We start from the raw sequence: 24,367 nt of genomic DNA on the forward strand, positions 1-24,367 counted from the left end.
AAACAAATTACTAACGTAAATTTTTTAAAACTACAGGTCTATTTGTTAATCCTCTGGAGTACATCCTTCCAGAACTTTTATGAACCCATCTGTCTCAACCTCCTTATTGTGTTGTATTTCATTTTGTAATGCTTATTATAACCTGATATCTATGGTGTATTTATTTGCTTAATTATTTATTGTCTGTTTCTCCCACTTTCACCCATCTATTTCTTCCTTCCAAAGAATGGAAGCCTCTTGAGGGAAAGCACTTTGCCCCTTTGCTTCACTACTAATCCCCCCTCCCATCCCTACCCCCAGCCTCAAACAGTGGCTGAGTTTGGAGTGGCATGTTAGGAGTTCATAAAGACTTAGTGAATGAATGAAACAATGAACAGTTGATACTCGCTAAATATTTGGAAAATTGAAAGCCGGTAAGTACAGGCCGATGTGGCCGGCGTCAGGGAGATGGCAAGTGGGTTGGAAGGTCTTCCTTCTCCACCTCATCATCCTTATTTCCTCTGCTGTTGACTAAATCAGCCCATTAAGTCCTGTTTGAATTCAGTACATTTAGCTACAGGCGTGGATTTGGTTCACGTTCATGATGTGAGAAGTTACAGAAGAAGGAGGGGATTCGGTGGGGGGGCCTACTGCACACAGGTGTGTCTGTTCTCTCGTTGCTAGAACGGGGACCGCGCAGCCCTGCCCACCCCTCCAGACCCACCGTGTGACCTGCCCGCCAGGCGCCTCCTGACCACACGTGAAGGGGAAGGCTAAGGAGGCTGAGTAACTTCCACAGTAAGGAGAGGAAGGGAGCTTTAATAAGCTCTATCATGCATTCCTTTATCCAACATCTGGACACGCTTTAATCACTGATTTCCCACTCATAGTGAAAAAGTGGTCAAGGAAGTATGTCTCGATTTAGTAGAGAGCCATTGTGTCGTTACCAGACAATGACTCCTTCTGGCCAAAGATTCATAGTCTGATCTCTCCCTTCCCTTGAATTATTTTAGCGAGCATGTCCACGCTGAAACAATTCCTGGGTGTACCATCCTGAAGGGGCATGGGGAGGGTGATGGGGGGTTAGACTTTTTTTTTAACTTTTTATTTGGAAATAATTTCAGACTTATAGAAAAAATGGCAATAGTCCAGAACCCTTACTAGTGAATAAGAAGATAAAGAACCCAACACAAACATAAGAAAAGATCTGAACAGACGCTTCACCAAGGAAGATAACCCACTAGCAAATAAGCCCATGAAAAGATACTCAACATCCTTCGTCACCGGGAAATGCTAAACTCACGATAAGATGCGACTATACTTCTATCAGAGTGGTGAGCATCAAAAACGACTGACCACACCAACTGTTTGTGAGGACAGGAAGAAATCAGGCTCCCATTGTTGGTGGGAATGCAGTAAAAGGGAGCAGCCTCTTTGGAAAACAGTTTGGCAGTGTCTTAAAGAACTAAACAAACACTCACCATATGACCGAGAAATTTCACTCCTAAGCACCTACTGAAGAGAAATAAAAATCCATGTCCATATAAAGACTTGTATGTGGCTGTTCATAGTAGCATCATTCATAATAATAAAACTAAAATCAATCCAAATGTCTATCCACTGTGGAATGGATAAACAAAAAGTGATATATCCAATCAATGAAATACTTTTCCACGGTAAAAAGGAAACAAACTATTGACATGCTACAGACTCGGACGACCGAGTGAAAGCAGCCAGACACAAAAGACCACACAGTGTATGATTCCATTTGCAAGAAAGTTCTAGAAAACTGTAAAAGTTTACTAAAGCACTCATACCTGTACACTTAAAAGGGATGAATTTTATGAAATGTAAATTAGATCCCAATAAAGCTATTTCTATAATTAGGAACCTGTTCTAAAGATCGTTCTGTATTGTGCTTTTTCTCTACTCAAAACTGTAACTTGAAGACAGTTGCATATCATCACAGTAGTTCTTCTACCTTTTTTAGTGGTTGTATAATGTTTCATTGTATGGCTATGACAAAACAGAAATAAATTAAATAGCCACACCAAAAAAAATGTTCTCCTTTCCCCATTCCGTCCAAAGGCCTCAGAGGGATTCAGTTTCCGCTGTGCTCAGATTTAAAAGCTACGCATTCCCTCCTTCCATTCCTCAAACTGTCTGGCACATCCCATAGCAGATGCTAAGGGGGCCTCACCCATGCCCCCTCAGCACCACCCTCCCATACATGCCATTTTTTCGACTTTAAGAAAGATCAATGTTACTTTTCTTTAAAAATATCACAAATTACCTAGCTCCTCCAAAATAACCATCCTCTGGTACCCACATCTCTCTTTGATCTGAAGACTGATGGCAGGGGTACGCCTAAGTGGGCAGGGGTACGCCTAGGTGGGCTGGAAGACCAAAGAGCTATTGTCCCTTGGAATGGTCCTCACCAATGATGGATGGGGGTTGGTGGATAACGCCCCAGGGTCCTCACTCCCTGGGTGAAGTAACTCTGAGGTGAGGTCACTGCCATCTCCCAGAGCCCCCCGGCGGGCCTGACCCAGCTGCCCACAGTGGTCACATGCTTGTGAACACACCTGCTTCCGTTTCTCGTCTCACCTCTCCACTCCCCCACCATCCTTCCCACCCAGAAGTGACACACGAATTGGCTCACACATCTGGTACTTTCTGCCTTATCCCTATGCATTCACGAAGACAGAGACAAGCCACTGAGTCCACAGGCATTTTAGCAGCATTCGTAAGGCGCGTGCTTTGCACTGATCGGTTAATTAGAAAGCTCTGTCGGGCCAGATACGGTGCCGTCATTCAGCAAGGTCTTATTACTTGCTTGGCCAACGTGCAAACACAGTATGAATAACTGACAAGTGTTTGGAAAGACGTTCAGGGCCAAGAACACAACAGTCAAGCCACCCTCAGCAGAATGCTTTATGACTGAGAACTCACAAAAAGCATAAAGTGGCAAGTTTTTTCCATGCTCACTGGGAAAAAGTCCTGTAAATCTATTGCTGCTAATTCCAACTAACATAGAAGCATGGCCGCCTCTCCAGCTCAACTGTATCTGTGCCAGGCGGGAGAGCCAAGGTATTGATCGAGGCAAAGAAATGACATTTTCACAGAACTCAGAGCATTCTCCCAAAACGGAGGACAGCATACACATATATGTAATTGACAATTTATTCATCCCACTGGCTGCTCTTATTTCAGTCCGACACACTTGAGCAACCAGTACACACTGATGCCAAGTCAAACCATTTTAGGCAGCTGTGGGGAGGCAGTAGGTTGTCACTGAGGGAGGCGGACAACCCCAGACACCTCCCAAGTCCACGAGGAACAAAGCCGCGGGACCAGGTGGGGCAGCAATCCCCGGCGAAGGTCTGAGCTACCAGAAGTTTCTGCAACCTGAGGCCGTGTAGCTTTTAATAACCACGTCATCTCCCATTAATAACAACTCAGACTATCATTAAAGGTTTGAGGCTTTGCCCAGAGTTATAACCAAAACTGCCATTGGTAAAGGCCTTTAAATTTCACCTTGTATTTGCCCGGTTAGGCAGAAGCAGTGGGCTTTCTGGGTCCTGACCAAGGCCAACAGGAGACAACCCCCAGGACAGGCAGAGTTCACCGCTCGGCCTCTTGACTTGGGCTTGACCGTGTGACTTGCGTTATCAATACGATAACATAGAAGCAGCAGTGCAGAGGCCTCTGGGTCTCCACCTGCACCCACTGCCTCTCCCCTGGTCATGAGAAGAGCTGCACTGGGCTGCCGCTGTCTGTAAGGCTGGACTTAGAATGCACTCGAGTGGAGCAGGCTTGAGGCCAGACCTCAGCGAGAGGCCAAGCCTAGCTGGACCCAGGCCGGAAACAGTCACCAGCTGAACCCAGCCTGGATCAGCCACTCCCCCTGCCCTCCAATGTGTTTTGGCCCAACCAAGGTCAGCAGAGCTGCCCAGCTGAGCCCAACCCAGATCAGCCAAGCCCCAGCCAACCTTCACTGCAGGAGCTACACAGACGCTTATTATTAGTTTTTCCACTGCATCTGGGGGCAGTTTGTTGCACAGGAAGAGTTGAGATGCAGAGAACCAAGGGGAAGGTCAGCAAGCCAGGGGAATCCTGCACAATAGGTTCTCCTTCCTTCCTTCCCTGGACAAATGGGGGCAACTTATAGGATATAATTATGAAATTCACAATTGCTTCAAAAGGTCCCCATGATTTCGCTAGGAACACCCCAGCTTCCGTGTCGCTTGGTGAGACAATTCCCAGATGCCCCCTACATGGTCTGTCACAGGTCCCCAGTGGGACTGAGCCCCGGTCACCCACAGCAGTCACCTGCTCAGGCCCCACCCTAAATGGCCTCTCCCCCTTCCCTGCCCCAGCTGCACCCCCTTATGCCCTTCTGTACTGCCCATAGAAACTGCCCATAGAAACCCTTGCACCTGAATTTTCGACTCAAACTAAGACATGGCTCATTTTACAAATAATATCAAGCACTTGAACGTGCCAGGCATCATGACACACAGGTGACTTCACCTCTCTGTACCTCAGTTTCCTCATCTGTAAAATGGGGACAAAACCAGTGCCCCTCAGGGCTGTTGTGAGAAAAGAAAGTGTAACGTGCCTAGAACAGGACCTGGCTTGTGGCAAAGCCTTTAATAAATGCTACTATTTTCAAGCAATTCCTGCTTCTCCTTATTACCGTCGGGCTTCCAAGCTGCATCCGCCTATTGGAAAGAATGGGTAGGACTGAGGAAAAGAAAAAGGAAAAAAAAGAGAATGAAGAAAAAGGAACACATTCCATCCTCATGAAACCACTTTAAAAGTCTCAGCCAGCTGATGGCAGCACTGCCTTTAACTAAACCATGAGCAGGGCCATAAATGAGCATCCTCCATTGACTCTATTTGGTTCAGGGCGTTCTTGTGCATGGAGAGCAGGGGAAGCCTGAGAACCAGAGACGGTACAAGAGGGGCGTCCGGGGGGAGATGCCAGCGGGGTCCCGCTCCTTGCAGCACGTGGCTGGGGCGCACGAGCCCTTCCCAGAGGAACTGGGAGGAACCGAGTGAGGAATATTTCAAATGGACTCAGCAGTGGCCCGAGGACTTGGGCAGAGGACCAGGCTTGCCCAGCCCCCATCAGAGCATTCCCAGGGCTGCTGTGAAGCAGGGTGCTCAGACCCGGCCTCGGGGGTGGGGTGGGGGCTCAGGACTCTGCCAGGGGAGGAGGCTGGAAATTCCCCACCCTGATTACCCAGGGCTCCTGATGACCTGGGGGAGGGCGGGGTTTCCCCCAGGTAGCTGCTTCTTGGTGCTGAATTCTCTAGGGTGACACCTTCCCAAGCACAGTCCTCAGACCTCAGACCTCCTTCCAAGCAGCGGCCGGGGAGGGGAAGGGATGACACCCCGCTGTCCTGATTACACCTGGCTGGGCAGCCGTTTCTGTCTGACCTGCAGGCCATGTACCGTGGAACCCAAAGCATAGCCCAGCTTCGAACCCTGCTCTGGCCACCGCCCACCTGTGTGATCCAGGCAAGTTGCTGAACCTCTCAGCACTCGGTTTCCCCATCTGTAAAGCGATGATAACTCAGTCTCAGCCTTCTAGGGCCACTGTGACAAAGAGATGCAAAACAGATGTCAGGAGGCTGGGGCCCGGAGGTGCAAGGTGAAGCCTCCCTGAAATGCCATGGCAAAAGGGATGCAGCAGACGGACGATTCGACCCTTCCCCTCCCCTCCAGCAAACAAACCCATCAGACGAACAGATGCACTTGAAGCCTCAGGGGCTGGAAGCAGGCGGCACTGAGGCTGTCCCCGGGTTGTCGGATTCCGCGCAGGGCGCCTTCTGCTAACTCAAGACGTGAAGGCGGCTCCTTACTCTTCACCTGTGATCTGCTGCCACCCCCAGCAGACAGAGGGAGAGAAAACCGCAGCAAAGGAAAAGAAACCCTCTTTGCGACAACTATCCACCCTGTGCTCTGCCTCTATCTCCCCTCCCCCCGACCTGTCTCAACACCCCCTTTTCCAGACTTGGGAGCTGGAGAACTGGGGGGAGGTGTGGCACCCAGGGCTCTTCTCTTCTGTGTCCATCTCAGCCTCTCCTGCTAGCCTATCCTCTCAATCCAGTCCCATTTTCTCATAAGTTATAAAGCACATAAGGAGTTTCATTTCCACCACCTGCACTGTAGCGCTGCCAGTGTCCCCCGCGCAATGTCGCATCTCACTGGGTGTGTGCATTTCCGCGGTGGCCACAGTTCTCCACCCTCCCTGCGAGCCTGCCCCTTGCAGGCTTTGCAAACCCTGCCACCAAGGGCTGGAGCCTACTGCTCATGTCTCATCTGAAGTGTCCTGTGACTTGCTCTGGCCAATAGAAAGCGGCAGAAGTAGCCCTGTGTCCTTCTCGAGCCCCAGCCTCAAGAAGCCGTACACGTGCGTCCTCTTGGAGTCCTGCTGGGGGGAGGGGAGCAGAGCAGAGGTGGGTCACCTGGGCCGAGGCTTCCTCCACCTGTCAGCTCCCAGCCAACCAGTTAGCCCAGAAAACCCAGCTAGACCAGCTGACCCAGGTGGCCTGAACTTCCCACCTGCAGAATCGTGAACTAAATCCATGACTATTATTTGAAGCTGCTAAGTTTTTGGGGTTTGTTAGACGGCAAAAGCTGACAGATAGATTAGGCACTAAAAAAAGATGATTAAGGATTTAAACTTGCCTAACATTTTGCATGCATTCATTTCTCCTTCTTAAAAAACAAAATCCTCGGGGCTTCCCTGGCGGTCCAGTGGTTGGGACTCGGTGCTTTCACTGTCATGGCCAGGGTTTGATCCCTGGCCATGGAACTAGGAACTAGGAACTAGGATCCCAGAGGCCAAAATAAAAGAAACAAATAGCCTCATATTCTGGTCCTGCGGATCTTCCACCTACTGAGCATAGGATCCAGTGCTGGACACTGGACAATGCAGAGAGAAGAGCTGTCCCCAGTTCTGGAGCAGCTGCAATGCCACGCAGACATGGAACTCAATTCAAGTTGAAAGACACAAGGCCACCGATACTATGAGCAAAGGTCGACCGCGATGAGTGTGGACGTTACATGTCACATTTCAACATTCATACCAAAGTCAATTCTCCAATGCTGCACATCTGAAAATATCTTCCACTTGAATAACAACCCACCGAGAAATATTGTCTCAGAGCTCTGCCAGTTCCTGTTATTGTTTAGATTACTGTTGCCTTTTGTGGAAGTTCTTTGTTTATAAAAGTGAAACCCAAAGATGTTTTATCTAACAGGAGAAACAGAGGAAATGACAAAGAAACCTTGACCTCAAAAGACAAACCTTTAGCACCAAGATAAGACTTCAGTATTTATACCTGGAATTTTGCGCTTCCTTATATGCTACCATCATCCTTCTCGAGAAAATGCACACTTAACGGCTCTTTGGTATTTATTTAACTTGCATTTATTCACTGTCTACTACAGGTTAGAGTCTGTGCTGAAAATTGAGAAATAGGAGACACAGGCCAGGCTCTGGCCTCACGGAGCCTGAAGTCAAACAGGGATGACACAGAAACATGATTATTACTTCACGTGATCTGAATCTCGTGTAACACGAGCAGATACCACGAATCTAAGCTCTGGGAGGGAAAGCAGGCAGCTTCCCGAGAGGACTGTATGTTTAAGGCAGGATCCCAGGGTTTAACTAGGATTCAAATTAAGGAAAGAGAGTCAGAGCCAACTATGTAAAGCTAGTTCTCCAAAGTCGTATTCTCTGGACCTCCTATTCCAAGTGGTTTGCCTTCTCTGAGAGGGCTGTGTTTGAGGGGCAGCAAAGGCCCCAGCTCCCAGTCCAGAAGGAACGGGCCCTGGGGTAGGGGGGGGATCTCACAAGCTGGGGATCAGGAAGCCCTGGGCTCCAATCCCAGCTCCTCGTGTGGCCTTGGGTGAGTCACTTCATCTGACTCGGCCTCCTTCCTCTTATTTGTAAATCTGTGTAATGAATGACATCTACCTTCAACGGTGTCGTGGCGGTTTAAATGAGAGAGCACCAAGCAGTGACGATGTTTATCCTCTCCTGAATCTGCTGTGGGGACAGGGCTCCGCGGGGACAGTTCACTTTGTCCTCACTCCACTCGTTAGCGGTGGGGCAGCTCCAAGGCTGGGGCCTGGCGCCATCGGAAGTCTCCCTCACGTGTCAATGGGGCCCTGGAGGGGCTGTCGGCTGGAACCCCTACTCGGGGCCTTTCCACGGGGCCCAGCTGGTCTCACAGGCAGCCCTGCCCGGAGCGTTGAGCGCCGGCTGGGAGCCCCGTATGCTTTGCTGATCTCCACTTTGAGGTCACTCAGTGTCACCTCTGCCGCCTTCCCCGTGAAGGCGGTCGCGAGTCCCACCCAGACTCAAGAGGAGGGAAAGCAGACCTCCCAGCTTGAGGGGACCCGGCGAGGTTCTGGAAGAGCAGCGATACCACGGTGGCCATTTAGGGAAACTATGATCCGCCACGGTGACCTATGCTGACGTCCCTCTGATGCTAAGTCCCTTTCATACAGAGATCTATGATTCCATGAAAAAAAAAAAAAAGATGAAAAGCGGGCATGGGGAGAAAGGCAAGCGGGGGATGTATGAGGAAGAGGAAGAGGCTTTTCCCTTGGGATGGGGCCACCATCAGGACCATATGCTCTCAGTAATCAACCAGGTTCCTTGCGCTCCCTGGTGGCCCAGCTCTAAGATGAGAACGAAATGAATTAATGCATTAAAGCGCCGGGGCCTGCCACGCAGTTGGCACTCCATAAAGGTGCACGGTTAGTTTACGCTCTGGGGCTCTTGAGCTGTCCTCATCTTGGTTGGGCCCTGCAGCCACTGCATGATAACAGAATCCCTTAGGTACCAGGAAACAGGTAAGCATCCTCCCTGATCCTCTGTCAGAGAGAGGTCACATCCACAGCAGCGCACCAAGCCAGAGCACACCATATCCCTGCACACTGAGGAACTTGGAAACCAGAGTCCAGGCCATGGCGCACTGGGCTTCAGTCGTCACTTACCCTTCACGCCAGCATCTCTCACTCCAGCCCCCACCTGCCCAGCATCCTGGAGGGCTTGAACTGTTATCTTCTCCGGCGGAAGCTCAAAAGTCCACAAGTCCTTTATCCATCTACAACACACAGAATTGGCCACTTAGCATTTGTACGCATTTTTAAAATGCCACGAAAACCACACGGGGACTTGCCCCTCACCTGGCTGGGAGGGGGTGCTGACAGGTGAGGGCACAGTCATCCTTGGCGTCTGCGTGGGGTCGGTTCCAGGACCTGTGGATACCAAAACCCACGACGTCCAAGTTCCTTATTATTAAGCTCCATGCCTTGGGCTGGGTTACTCAATAAATATTTATATCTGACTGTACTTGGAGGCCTTTAGTCAAATGCTAACAATCGTTCTCCCCTTTGTTAACACATTGGTGGCTGTGAAGTTTCTTCTCCCAATTAAAAAAATTTTTTTAATTAAAAATTTTTTTATCTTCACTTTCCAAGGTTCCATGTCTTTTCTCCTGGTTCTCATATCTGGGAAAGTTAGAAGCCAGCCTTTCCTTCATCAAGAATAGCATGCTTCGGGCTTCCCTGGTGGCGCAGTGGTTGAGAGTCCGCCTGCCGATGCAGGGGACACGGGTTCGTGTCCTGGTCCGGGAGGATCCCACATGCCGCGGAGCGGCTGGGCCCGTGAGCCATGGCCGCTGAGCCTGTGCGTCTGGAGCCTGCGCTCCGCAACGGGAGAGGCCACAGCAGTGAGAGGCCCACGTACCGAAAGAAAAAAAAAAAAATAGCATGCCTGCGGGGGGATGAATTGGGAGATTGGGACTGACATATATACACTACTGTATGTAAAACAGATAACTAATGAGAACCTGCTGTATAGCACACAGAATGATGCTACTCAGTGCTCTGTGGTGACCTAAATGGGAAGGAAATCTAAAAAAGAGTGGCTATATGTGTACGTATAGCTGATTCACTTTGCTGTACAGAGGAAACTAACACAACATTGTACAGCAACTATACTCCAATAAAAATAAAACAAATAAAAAAATAAAAACGGAGGTGTACGTAGTACGTGAATACAATCGGCCTCCATATTGGAAGTTCCGCATCTGCAGATTCAACCTCCTCGGACAGAAATTTCGAGAAATTGAACCCACGGATGTGGAGGGCAGACTGTTACCTCAAAGGGTCTTTTCTGGGCATCCCTGGTGGCGCAGTGGTTGAGAGTCCGCCTGCCAATGCAGGGGACACGGGTTCGTGCCCCGGTCCGGGAAGATCCCACATGCCGCGGAGCGGCTGGGCCCGCGAGCCATGGCCGCTGAGCCTGTGCGTCCGGAGCCTGTGCTCCGCAGCGGGAGAGGCCACAGCAGTGAGAGGCCCGCGTACCGCAGAAAAAGAAGAAGAAAAAAAAAAAAGGGTCTTTTCTTCCTATTTTGATCCCTATTCCCACCTCTGGGCCAGGTAACGCAAGAAGGGACTTGCTTTACCAGAACGTTCTCTACACCCCTATGCCAATGCTCAGATTTCTAAAACTCCAAATAGTCTTCCACGTTAAAAAAGGAACTAATCAGCAAGGATGCTGTCTTCGCCATGAATTCAGTGACTGTTTGTTCCTTTAGCCCTTGCATGACCTCAGCTCCAACAATGTGAACAGTCCTGAAATCTTCAAGCCTAGGACTTGGAGATGGTACAGAATATGAAATTCCCAAATGATTCCATTTCTTTTTCTTTTCTCCTAACAACACCCTCCACCTTTTCAGAATTACCTAAGTGCATGAATGCAGTCATCTTGCTTACAAACAAACAGAAAACAAAACATAAATGCTAGATCAATGCTCAAGTTTCCTTTAGCAATCTAAATGTCCACTGACAGAGGAATGGATAAAGAAGATGTGGTACATAACTACAATGGAACATCACTCAAGTCATAAAAAAGAATGAAATCATGCCATTTGCAGCAACATGGAAGGACCTAGAGATTATCATACCAAGTGAAGTAAGTCAGACAGAGAAGACAAATATGATATGACCTCACTTATTTGTGGAATCTAAACTATGATACAAATGCACTTATTTACAAAACAGACTCACAGACTTTGAAAACAAACTTGTGGTTACCAAAGTGGGGGAGGGAAAAATTAGGAGTTTGGGATTAACATACACACACTACCACATACAAAACAGATAATCAACAAGGACCTACTGTATAGCACAGGGGACTCTACTCAATATTCCGTTAATAACCTATAAGGGAAAAGAATCTGAAAAAGAATAGATACGTGTATGTGTATAACTGATTCACTTTGCTGTGCACCTAAAACAAACACAACATTGTAAATCAACTATACTCCAATATAAAATAAAAATTAAATTAAAAAAAGCTCAAGTTTCCTTTGACTGTCACCACTAATACCTGCAGCCTGCATCCTTGGCTCACATGGACACTGTCAGAACTTGGAAGGACATCTTTCCAGATCAATTCTGTGCAAACATTTAATCTCTCTCTCTCTCTCTCTCTCTCTCTCTCACACACACACACACACACACACACACACACACACACACACACACACACACGTGTTTCTTTTCTAAATAAATGTTTGTGTCGTCCTGCACATTGCTTATTCCATTCTCAGGATGTCTTATCAGGGTTCCTACAACAGTATAAAAGGATGAACTCATCGGTTTTTTTTTAAACTCTTTCATCAGTATTTCATAGTCTCACTGCTCTGCCAGGCTGTGTAACTGGACGCTGACCTCCTTGCCAGCACCTCCCCTGGTACCCTCCCTAGCACAGGCACACACACCCGCTCCATCATTCCCTGGGTTCACATTTTCTGGTCTGGAATAGCCTCCCTGCCCTCTCCATGTACTTAAGACTCAGCTCTAAGGCCTGGAGGCAACATATTTGATCTTGAATCCCAGTTGAATCTCTCAGACAAGTTACTTAATTGTTACTTACTTGGGTTCCTTCTGTGTAAAGTGGGGTGATTGTAATAGCACCTGCCTCAAAGGGTTGTTCTAAGGGTCAAGTAAAATAACCATGGAAAGCACAGGCCTATTTCAGGTTACTTAGCAAATGCTCAATGTACCACGTCTTTATCCATTCATCTGCTGATGGGCATTTAGGTTGCTTCCACGTCTTGGCTATTGTAAATAGTGCTGCAATGAACATCGGGGTGCAGGTATCTTTTCGAATTAGAGTTTTCATCTTGTCCGGATATATGCCCAGGAGTGGGATTGCTGGATCATATAGTAGTTCTATTTTTAGTTTTCTGAGGAACCTCCATACTGTTCTCCATAGTGGCTGCACCAATTTACATTCCCGTCAACCGTGTAGGAGGGTTCCCTCTTCCCCACACCCTCTCCAGCATTTATTGTTTGTAGATTTTTTGATAATGGCCATTCTGACCGGTGTGAGGTGATACCTCACTGTAGTTTTGATTTGCATTTCTCTAATAATTAGTGATGCTGAGCATCTTTTCAAGTACCTCTTGGCCATCCGTATGTCTTCTCTGGAGAAATGTCTCTGTAGGTCTTCTGCCCATTTTTTGATTGGGTTGATTGGTTTTTTTTTGATAGTGAGCTGTTTGTAAATTTTGGAGACTAATCCCTTGTCAGTTGCATCGTTTGCAAATATTGATATTTTCTTCCATTCTGTGGGTTGTCTTTTCATTTTGTTTATGGTTTCCTTTGCTGTGCAGAAGCTTTTGAGTTTAATTAGGTCCCATTTGTTTATTTTTGTTTTTATTTCCGTTACACTACACAATGTCTTCTGATCTTTGCTAATAGATCAATAAGAGGTCGGGTTAATTTACTGGCCACTGTATCCAGGTGGGCTGCACAGTCACACAGAGCAAAGGGGCCCAGCGAGGAAAGGAATCTTATCCTTTCAAGGCACGAAAAATCCAGTGCTTTCTCCATTATATTGTTTCTATTATATTAATTAGGTATAGACAAATAAAATAACTAGGCATCAATACCTTATTCTCATGAGCTTGTACAATTATAAAACCAAGCACAATGACAAATTATATAAGAACAAGAATGTAACCAATACGATTAGAAGTAACAAGATTAATTTAATGTAAGAGATGATGTTGTTTTGCTGAAACTCGTCCCTTGTGACGGGAGTATAGTGGAGTTGCATCTTCTGTGAGGGAAGGGCTAACGGAAGAGAATCAGTCAAGGGTCACCCTTCGAGGTAAGCTGCTGTATGGAGGCACCCACGCACAGACCACCTGGGGAAATCGCAGACTCCGAGGGGAAGAGCAGGTGAAACTGCTCACACGATTCAAATGATACCAACCTCTCTTCCACTCTCTGTGTTCTCCTCACCCCAACCCACGTGTCTCTGCCTGAACCTCTGTGAACTTCATCCACTTGCCCCACTAGACTGCACTTGCCTTCACCTGGGGCAAAGCATCTATGCCCTCAGCCCCCCTGTTCCCTCCTCCCACCCTCCAACAATTCCAGTCTGTGGGAAGACTTGGCCCCAAGGCAAATTAAAGAAACACAAACCAGAGGCAGGACTGAAGTTACCTGGCTACAAGGCTCAAACCCTGCCAGGGTCGCACCCCTGGCTGCACAGCTAAGAAGGTTTACGCAACAAAGCAAGCCTCATGGCCAGGTCACACCTGAAATCAATTACAGCAGAATTTCTGGGGGTGGACCCTCACAGTCTTAATTTTCAAAGCCCATTGGGTGATTCCAGTGTTGAGTGAAGGTTGAGAACCAGTGATCTAGTGATTAATGGCTTTCAATCTCTTTGGACATCTGCCCACAGTAATACAGTTCACATCATGACCCAGACCTACACGCACACATACAGCACAAAAACAAACATTTTATAAGACAGTACCTAACCCTTACATCCTGATGTTTTCCAGTCCATTCACTTTTACTGAAAGCAATGCCGGACATGCCTATTAAAGAGTCATAAGCCACTAGTCCACTAGAAGTTATGACCCATAGTTTGATAAACATTGCCTTAGATGACCCAGAATATAGTTAGATGAATTATGAACCATTATCCTTAAAATAAAAACACACTTCAAACATTCCCAAAGAGTATATATGAATCCCTGAGCATAAGTCCACACTTACAGATGCCCATTTTGAAAATCTTCATTATACTCCAATCTCTCATTTGACAAAACAGGAAAGGCCAAACTCGTATGTCTGTCCACTCAGTGTGCACGTATGTCTGTGTATGTTCTGCTTTGCCCACTACCCATGATTTCACAACTATATTATCAGGCAGCGTTTGGTCTACTTGAAATATCCTGAAATTATTACATTGTGGACCCCAAAGCTTAGAGCTTAATTACACTGTTTCAATGTGTGCAGAGGTGCTGGTCTTAAGTTTTCCTTTGTCCATACACCCTGGTGCATCGCACGGTATGGAGCATGAAGTAGGCATTTGCATTAATACCTGTTGACTGAGTTTTAGCATTCTGGCATAGATTTCCAACGTGGATTTAACAAAATAGTGTACTAGGGAGGCTGATAAACCTATCTGGCCTTACAGAAAAGGGGGTTTGCTATCCCCAGCCATATCTCAATAGTTACCGTGCTCCTAACATCAGGCTATAGTTGTAGGTATCCGGTGCTCTTGCCACACAAGCAAATTATAATTCAATGTTGCTTCCAGCACCCATTTTTCACTAATGTCGCTGCATGTTGAAATATTTTAATACATTGTATTAAATAAAATATATTATTAAAATTCATTTTACCTATTTCTTTCAACATTTTTTAATGTAACTCCTAGAAAATTTAGAATATGTGGCTCACATTATATTTCTACTGGACAGCATTTCTCTGTGGAACAGCCCTCAAAGTCTTATGGGCTCCTAGTACTACTGTCTCCTATGCCTTGGTTGGTGTACTTGCTGTATTCTAAACACACACACACACACACACACAAAGACACAAACACACACACACACAAAGACACATACATACAAAGACGCACAGATGTACGCAAAGACACACACACAAACACACATACATATAAATACACACAGACGTACACAAAGACACACAAAGACACAGACACACACACAGACACACACACAGACACATACAAAGACACACAAAGACACACACACAGAGACACAGACAGACACACATATACAAAGACACACACACATACAAAGACACAGAAACACACACAAAGACACACACACAAAGACACATACATATAAATACACGTACATATAAATACACACAGATGTACACAAAGACACACACAAAGACACACACACACAGACACACACACACAAAGACACAGACATAGACACACACAAAGACACATACAAAGACACAGACACACAAAGACACAGACACACAGACACACACAAAGACACACACACACACACAAAGACACACACACAAAGAGACACACACACACGCACACACACGCACACATGCACACAGGAGGATGCTCAGCCTGAAACCCCTCACCCTCTGCTGCCACCTCCTGCTCCAATCCAGGCTTTCCTTTAAGATCCATCTCAAAGTACAGCAGGTCACCGCGGTGCGGGACTGACGGCACGCCAGGCACTACGCCAATTGCTTTCCCCCGACGCCCTTACACCATCACAGCAGCCTCATGAGGCAAGCAGCATTAGAGTCTCAACTGAAAGCAGGACAAAGTGAAGTGAGCTGCTTAGCACCATGAGCTGGTCATGGCAAAACCCAGATCTGTCCCCACTGTCCCCACCTTTAACCCCCGTGGTGGCCCCTGCCCCCTCCCCAAGTCTGCTCTGGGTCCCGTGCATCATGTGTCCCTCACTCCTTTGAAGCCTCACTGAACTTGGTTAATACATCTCTGTTTACATGCCTTTCCACAGCGTGGATTACTATGTTGTACTGTCATGATCTTGATCTTGTCTGACCCACACAATTTCCTCTCAAGACCAGGATGAACTCTGCTCTTGCTTAAGTCTTCGTGGAACACGGCACTTTGGGACCTCAGTCAGTGTTTGACTAAAATACAGCATATTATATATTTGAATGTCCTCCTCTCACCACCTTTTACAAATAATAAACTTTGGCTGTTGAAAAGGGAATTGGGGAAATTGGTGTGGACGCCCGCTGCTGACAGGCGGAACCTAAAAGGGGCGGCAAGGGAGAGCAGCTGGGCGTCTAAGGTCCCCTCCGGCAGGGCCACCTGTGAGGACCTTCTTAGTTTCTCTCGTTCACCTCATGCTGTCAGGTTGACCCTGTCCTTGACCTTGTCCCTAGAGGGCATCCTGACCCCCACCTACCCAACCACAGAAAACTGCCTGAGAAGAAACTGATGGGGGAGGGAAGGAAGGAAATATGTAAGGAATTAGGAGAGTAATTACGGGTATTTCCAACACAGGAACATTTCTGGTAAGTCTAGAAGACTCTAACCTTTAGCTATTTTATTGTCTGAGTGGGCACAAAAAAAAGTCAGAATGCAGACCCATAGTCATACCGATAGATAAATCATTCCAAATGCCGGCTTTGCATGAGAATAGGAACATTTCCCAAAACACATCTTCTGCTAACAGTTCTAGGAACATTTATCCCAAGAAATAATTTACTTTTTGGTAATATTAATAGAAGTTACAATACCTATGAAATAAGAATTCAAATTAGCTATATGTGTTCTATTCCCTTTCCAAAGACTTTTGGGCAATTGAGGAATTTTAGATTACTTCCAATTACTTTAAAATAGACCTGTTAGTTAACTTTCCTTATGCAAATTTTTCTCACTTCCAGGGGAGGGGCATACCTCCTCTCCTGGTGGGTCATCTCTTACTCTGATATGTTTTCTTCCAAAGGACAAATCAAGAATTTTGTTGCCCTTTGACAATCCAAACCTTAGCACTGTACTAACTCACTAAATTAGATTCTTTGACCTTTGCTTAAACATGTACAATTAAATTAAATAAGATCTACAAGATTGTTTTAAAGAATTTTCTCGAATAAATAGGTTCACTATTATGGAAACATCTTCTTAACTTCAGAAATGACCAGCATTTCTAGGAATGCAGATACATCCATGGTAATTCTGCAACCATTCCTGTTTCTATTCTGCCAGTTAAGGAAAGGGCCAGCAGTTCATTTGTTTATTCACTTTAATAAATATTGGCTGGGTTTTGCTCAAGGTCTCAGCTGGACACTGCGGGGACACAGACAGGGCCCTGTTTTTAAATGTGAGCATCTGAAAGAGATGCAGAAGACGAGTGGTTTCAACGGGGGAGCGAGAGGAAAGGCATTTTAGAGAAAACCACTTGGCCAAAAGCAGGTGTGCCAAGGTCAAAGCATTAGAACACCAGTTGGTCTTGGGAGGACTGGGGATGGGAGAGGACAGGCAGTCCAGGAAAGGGCCCGGACCAAGGGTGGGGCTTCCACTGTACAATGTAAACCTAGGGGAGCCCCTGAAGTCTGTGTCGGGGTGGGGTGCTGGAGGTGGAAGGGCCACTTAGGGCAGATAATGAAGACCTGAACCATGAACTACGACCTTGAACTAGGAAAGACGGTACCGGACACGAGAGCTGTTACAGAAGGCAACTGCTGTACGTGAGGAAGCTCCAAAAGGGCCCCCAAGAGGAAAAGGATGCCGTGAGAAGGAGCTGGTGCAGGCAGGTGACAATTATTATATTTTTAGATAAGTTGAGTCTAAGTGGAAAAGTCCAACACTAGTTGAAAAACTAACAGGAATAAATGTGTATTTCTGTTTCAGGATAGAAGTCCCCTCCCCACAAACCCACATACACAGATAGAGAATGAAGAACAAGTGGTTAACAGCTGCCCTTGTGATCGACAAGGCCAGGGGTCAAGTTTCCTGTGTGGGAAGCAGGCATCCTGACCGCTGGCCTTATTAAAACTAGAGGAATTGAGTGGGTGTGTTTCACTTTTGGATGAGTTGAGTCTGAGGTTCCAGGGGCAGGCCGGGTGGGATCCAGAGCATGGCCACTGCACCATTAGGAATGAAATCTCGTTCCAGCCCTCTGTCTGAGGTCACTTCTCTCCATTGTGACCTAGGGCATTAGGCAAGTTGCTCACCACCAGCCAGCGTGGGACCCACCCAACCTTGGGCTTCATCGGAAAGCTTGAGGATGGTACCCATGTTCTCAGTTGCTGCGTTTTTGGAGGTTTACCCCATTTGAGGACAAGGTAAACAGATCTCTCCAGCATTCTCTCCTATCAGTTACTTTTGCCAAAAGCAGTAGATATTTAAAGCTCTAAAACTACAAAAAAGAAAACCTGAAAACAACTCCATTCTTTACCAGTAGAAAGGTCAGTTTGTAAGCTACATCTAGAGACGTTCCGGTTAAAAATTATCCAAAACAAAACCACTACAAAAGGTATTAGGCATAGTTACTCCTCCATCAAAACAGTCCTTATTTGTTTAGTCACTGAGGCCCCATTCATTCTAGATACCCATCACTGCATAACAAATCCCCACAGGGGTCAGTGGCTTGAAACAGCCATCATTTTATTCTCTCTCTGGTTTCTGAGGGTCTGGAATTCAGGCAGGGCTTGGCCGGGTGGTTCCGGATGAGAGTCCTCAATGTGACTGCAGCCACAGAGAAAGGAGCTGGGGCTGGAATAAAGGGCGGGAGTGGGGGTGGGGGGCGGAGAGACAGCTGGTACAGGTGGAGAGCGGCAGGCATCTTTCTCTTACTTCTTGTAGGTTCAGACCATGCCGTCTCTTCCCATGGACCAGTCTGGGCTTCCTCACAGCGTGGCAGCCTCAGCATGGTCCAGAGAGCAAGGTGGAGAATGCATCACCTTTTCCAACTCATCCTCAGAAGTAAGGCAGTGTTATTTTTGCCACATTCTACTGGTTACAAGTGAGACTCAAACCTAGCCAGATTCAAAGGGAAGAGATGAGACTTTATCTCTCGTTGGGGTGTGGGGTGCGGGTGGGCAAAGAGAACATGTGACGACGGTGCGTCCATCTTTAGAGAAATGAGCCTCCCCCCGTCTAAGGTTAGCTGTGTACGGCAGATGTCACATACAAGGAAACCATCGCCATTCTCATTTCTGAGGTATGTACACCAGGCAAAGCATTTCTAAGCTGCTTGTCACACAGAGGAGGGGAAGAAACCATCATATCCTTGTGTTTTAGCCCCTTTGCAACTTTAAAGATAATACAACACGCGGAAAGTACTTTGTGAACTTGAAGTTGTCGTGATCATTCAATGCAATTTGGAAACATCTCTGAAAAGTTTGTTATCTCTGAAATTCTGACATATTATCAAGGGAGATGACACTCTCCTTGGCAAGTTTTATCTTCTTAACAAATAGCACTTGACTTGCCCTTAGAAAGTATTTGGGTATTTCCTAGAGTCTCATTTAATAGAGAACTTGGAAAGTAAAAACCATCACCAAGACTGGCCTTATAAACTGTTTCTCATTGGATGAGACAGTAAGTACAGCTGTGGGCAAGGAACGCTTGCCTTGGGCTGCAGTTTAGGAAAGAAAGTGCAACACAGCAGGTGCCAGGTGACTGGTCAGTCTGCTGTCCTCGGAAGGGACGGTCCCAAGGACAACATTACCGTCTGCAAACTGAAGCTCACTTCTTCTCCTGGGTCCAGCCAACTCTCATTTCACATCTTCCTGGGTTTTGTCCATTTTAGTTCTGATTTTTTAAATCTTGATTCAAGGTTGCCGTACATAAACATATATATATATACACATACACAAATATATATATGACAAATATATGTACGACAACCTTGAATCAAAACCTTTTAAAAGAAAATGCTTATCTCAGGATATTTAATTAACTAATGTTGGAACACTGCCATTTTCTTCTGCTTTGGGGTATATATGTGTGTTTAGAGAGGGGTGAACATTTAACCCCTGAAACGTTTTGATTCTCAAACTCTTCTTTTCTTCTTATTGCAGCTCTGCGTGCATGTGGCCTGCGGCATTCTGTTCCTTTTATAATAGATTTTCTTTCCTGGACCGGCAGTGAGCTTGGACACAGACAAGGGACGGGGCCTGGGGTGGCTAACGAGGTTTCTTGATTCAAGCTCGCCCCCTGCTGTTGGTTTGGTGAAGTGCAGTTTCTTTATTGCGTAGTGCATTTCTTGGCGAGGGGGATTCTGATCTCTTTCATCTCTGCAGGACTCCTCCACTGTTCTTTCTCCACATCTTCTCCAAGGGGCAACCTTCCAAGGTTCCCCTTCTGTCTCGAAGCCTCGGGTCCCACACGCATTCCAGTATTTCCACCCAGGATGGGGCTTGTCTTTCTAGGGGTGATGTTTTCTGGGCTAGGTCACCACGGGCTTCCCAGACTCCTGTCCTTTTCTCCACATTTTCTCTGCTATCTCTCTGCCCACTGCTCCGGACAGGGGTGGGCTCCAGAGCTGCCTGGCTGGACTTGGGTGTTTATCTCATTAATCACAGGTAACTTGGAAGTTTGTAGAATTCTGTCTCCTTGAAATATGCACGGCATCTGTAAACAATGGTTTTCTTTGCTCTGTTTGTCGATTTGGGTTATTTTTGGGGAAGTTACGCAAAGATATTTGGACCTAAGCAACCAGCATTCTATTGTAACTCAGAGCTCTATATGTCGAAATGCCATTTACTGCATTAAATAGGTCCGTTCTACCCAAACCTACATACTCTTCACAATACAAGAATGTCTCAGCGCAGCAGTATAGGTAACTTTTTAAACAAGGAACACTTTGTCATCACTAGCATGCTTTCACACACGCACCCACAAAACCAATTGTTTAAAAGACTTTCTGACAACTAAAGCAGACTGGAGCAAAAATTCTTAAATACCATCAGCGGTCACCAAAACATCCCAACTTGCCCCGACCAGATCAGCAGAGGGCAGAGCCCCTGACACCACCTGCCACCCTGAATGAAACTTCAGGTAGCAGAAGTCATTGGGAAAGCCACATCCGGGTTTCAAGCTGCCCTGGGATATTCAAGTTTCCGCCTAAATTCAGATAATCCTCAGGGTTGGAGGAGGGCGCTCCTGGCCTCGGTGCCAGCCCGGCTCAGACACACCCTGCAGGAGACGCCGTGCCCCCAGCACCGGAGGATGTCTGTGGCCGGGGGAGAGGAGGACAGGCCCTTCCCGGGGGCACAGCAGGCCTGAGGGCTGGGAATTGCCCCCCCCGCCCCCCGCCAAACAGCCCCCATTCAGGCCTGCTGGGAGCAGGCGTCGGAATCCTGGGCCCCCCCAGCGCTCACCCTCAGCAGGGTGACCGAGTCAGGTTGTCACTGACCTTGTCCGCAGGCTGATTTGACAGATCACACACCCGGGATCAGCTGCCTCCCAGCACCCCCGCTCCCCTCCCGGTGTTTCCTGGGGTTCCCCGGCCCCAGCATCCCCCTCCCCCGATGAGTCACACTCGGATCTCTGCTCAGGGCCTGCTTCTAGAGGCACCCGGAGTGAGGCAGCCTCCTGGGGGAGCCTCTCCTCCAGCCTCCCAGAGCCTCCAGTGGGACAGTCATCGCCCAGGTCAGAGCAAGGAAGGCAGCCCCAAACAGGGCGAGATGGACAGGGGTCGTGGATGCAATGCCCCCCGGTCTGGGAGGCTCCCAAGCAGGTCCCGATGGGAGTGCCGAGCAGAGTCTGGACCACTGGTGGGGCTGCGGCGGAGCATTTAAAGGGCGGGTGGTGAGGAGGACCCCCGGCTTTCTCTGACCCGGGCCTGCGGACACAGCAACGTCTCTAAATATTTGTGGAAGGGAGGAGTTCAGCGTGAGGGAACCACACTAACGTAAACCCTGTTCACCACGGAAGCCTCTTCCGGTCAGCACTCGAACAACAGGGGAACATTTGTTGTTTCCTGATGCAACAGAGAAATCAGGGCAGCAGGCTGAGCTGGAGTTGAATTCGACAGAATCCCTCCCGCTGCCACCGTGGGGCTCTGAAAACCCGACACCGACCCCCAGCATCCTCTCTGCGGCGAATTCTTGGGTGAGGTCGCATGTGCAAGGAGCTGTCATTTGTGGAGACGTGGACACGGCTCACGGGCGCCTCCCCAGCCCCTCACTCTGCCACAAGGCTGGCGGGTGCCCCACGTTCCCACCCCACCCATTAGAGGCAGGAGCTGGCATCCCAGCATCCAGGTGTGCAGTGGAGCCCACGAAATACTGAGTGGCTGAGATCAATGCACCTGTTCACCAGGTAGGGCCCCACCTTAGTGACTCAGACAAGGACAATCCACCTGGGTCCTGTTTCAGAAGAGGCCACGCAAAGCTCATGTCCTACCCAGGAGCAAGGGAAGCATTTTGAACGCAGGAGAGAAAGATGAACATTTACACACAAGATCACCGCTGTTTTCAATTCTTGGAGAGATCAGTTCATCAAATCAACAGTTATTTTTAAATTTCATTATTTTACAATAATCAACACTTTTTTTTTTTTAAAGATGTTGGGGGTAGGAGTTTATTAATTAATTAATTTATTTTTGCCGTGTTGGGTCTTCGTTTCTGCGCGAGGGCTTTCTCTAGTTGTGGCAAGCGGGGGCCACTCTTCATCGCGGTGCACGGGCCTCTCACTATCGCGGCCTCTCTTGTTGCGGAGCACAGGCTCCAGACGCGCAGGCTCAGTAGTTGTGGCTCACGGGCCTAGTTGCTCCGCGGCATGTGGGATCCTCCCAGACCAGGGCTCGAACCCGTGTCCCCTGCATTAGCAGGCAGATTCTCAACCACTGCGCCACCAGGGAAGCCCAATCAACACTTTTTAATACACATTTCATGCCTGGCATGGGGTTAGATACTGGGCACACGGCCAGGAACAGGCAGGCTCCAGCTTGACCCTCCCCTCAAGGAGCTTTGTGAGAAAGGCCACTCTAGTGCAATCAATCCACTGAATATTTTATGACTAATTCTCCTGTAAATATCTACTTTGTCTAATGTGGGTCTGTGGGATCTGGTCACAGAGCCCAGATAAGGAACGCCTAACCATTCAGGCATTAAAACCTCAAAGAATTAAACAGGGCTTTATATAAAATGTGTTCTAAATCACTCTCCCTTAAGTAAGCAACCTGTCAGGAGAAACGTTAACATTTCTGTGATGCTCTGGGACCTTGATCATGGGACCTTTGATGGTCAACAACCTTCAGTGCATAGGTCTGCATGAAGGCTTTGCACCCTTCACTGTGAGGAGCATTATAAGTACAAGCACAGGTTAGGGAGACTGGCCACAGACTTCCACCTGGATACACCTTTCCCGGAAAAAACAAAACCAAGTAGCACACCATCCTCCTCTGTTGGCATCTGCCTCTTGTCAAAGCGCGGTGAAGGGGATGTGGATGCAGGATTTCCAGGTGATGCAACACGGCTGCTTTTCTAAAGAGACCCCCGAAGCCGGGACATGAGCTTCCCCAGCCTCACCTGTTCAAAGCCACAGTCGGTGCTGTCTCTCTTGCGCTCTATGATTATATCTAGCAGTATGATAAGCAGGTGATCCAACAGCACTGCGTCCAGCACGGCAGCCCCTGCGGCAGAGGCCACGGCTGCTCCCCAAGCACCCATGTGCCCCGTCTATTTCTCAGACCTTCTTGCATCTGGGGAGTCTATGGGATTGGGTTCTGTCCAGCCAAATAGGGGTGGTAGTTACGTGTGTCCCTCTTAGACGTGGGATTTAACCATCCCAGTCTGCAGCCCCTTCGCCCCTCCTGCAGTGACCTTGTAACTGTCTGTTCCTGATGACTTGCTGCAGTAAAGGACAGCCCGGGGCACTGAGCCCCGACCTGCAGAAGAGCCATCCAACACGCACTGCCAGACGCACACCTTTATGTGTTAAGCTCCGAACGTTTGGGGTTTATTTGCTAACCTCTCCAGACAAACGCAACCATCTGGTCAGACGTGCCCTGCGTCTCTCTGTTACTGGGAAACCTGGCATAAAATGCACGGAGGCCCTGCCCCCCATTCAGGACCTCCATTATCGTCCTCACTGCCCATCGGACTGAACTGTTACGCACGCATAACTCTTTCTAATTCTCTCTTTTGTGACAGGGGCTGTTCTTAGCCCCATTTCACACATGAAGAAACTGGGGCTCAGAGACGTTCATTCATTTGCCTCGATACACACAGCTAGCGAGTGAGGCCCCGTGGCTTTACAGCACACGCTCTTGTTCACCACACAGCGCTGCCTCTCCGCCAGCCTCTTGCTTCCGCCCCAGCCATCTCCTGGAGGCTGCGTGCTTCACCTAACTGCATTGCTCCACGGGGGTCCCACGGTGATACCCCTGTCCACACTTGGTTTGACCTGAGATTTATGACACCCCAGGTTCAGAGTAGGGCAGGGCACGGGATGTCTCAGCAAAGAATGAAACACCATGGCCCCTTGTGATTGGACTTTTTGGGAGACAGTGCTTCTTCAAAACCCAGAAATTCATGACCGTGATGGGAAGCTATC

The 24,367-nt window shown here is 47.9% G+C and overlaps 1 protein-coding gene across 1 annotated transcript in view; it reads right to left on the reverse strand.

Moving 5' to 3' along the window:
• RIN2 (Ras and Rab interactor 2) overlaps positions 1-24,367 on the reverse strand; it is a 218,883-nt gene that overhangs the window by 169,501 nt on the left and 25,015 nt on the right. Inside the window, exon 2 of the mRNA XM_060125202.1 lies at positions 9,001-9,110. The gene's annotated coding sequence lies outside the window, so the exon portion shown is untranslated. The remainder of the gene's footprint in view (positions 1-9,000; positions 9,111-24,367) is intronic.

Source organism: Lagenorhynchus albirostris, chromosome 15 (assembly GCF_949774975.1).
Source record: "Lagenorhynchus albirostris chromosome 15, mLagAlb1.1, whole genome shotgun sequence".
NCBI classification, from domain to species: domain Eukaryota; kingdom Metazoa; phylum Chordata; class Mammalia; order Artiodactyla; family Delphinidae; genus Lagenorhynchus; species Lagenorhynchus albirostris.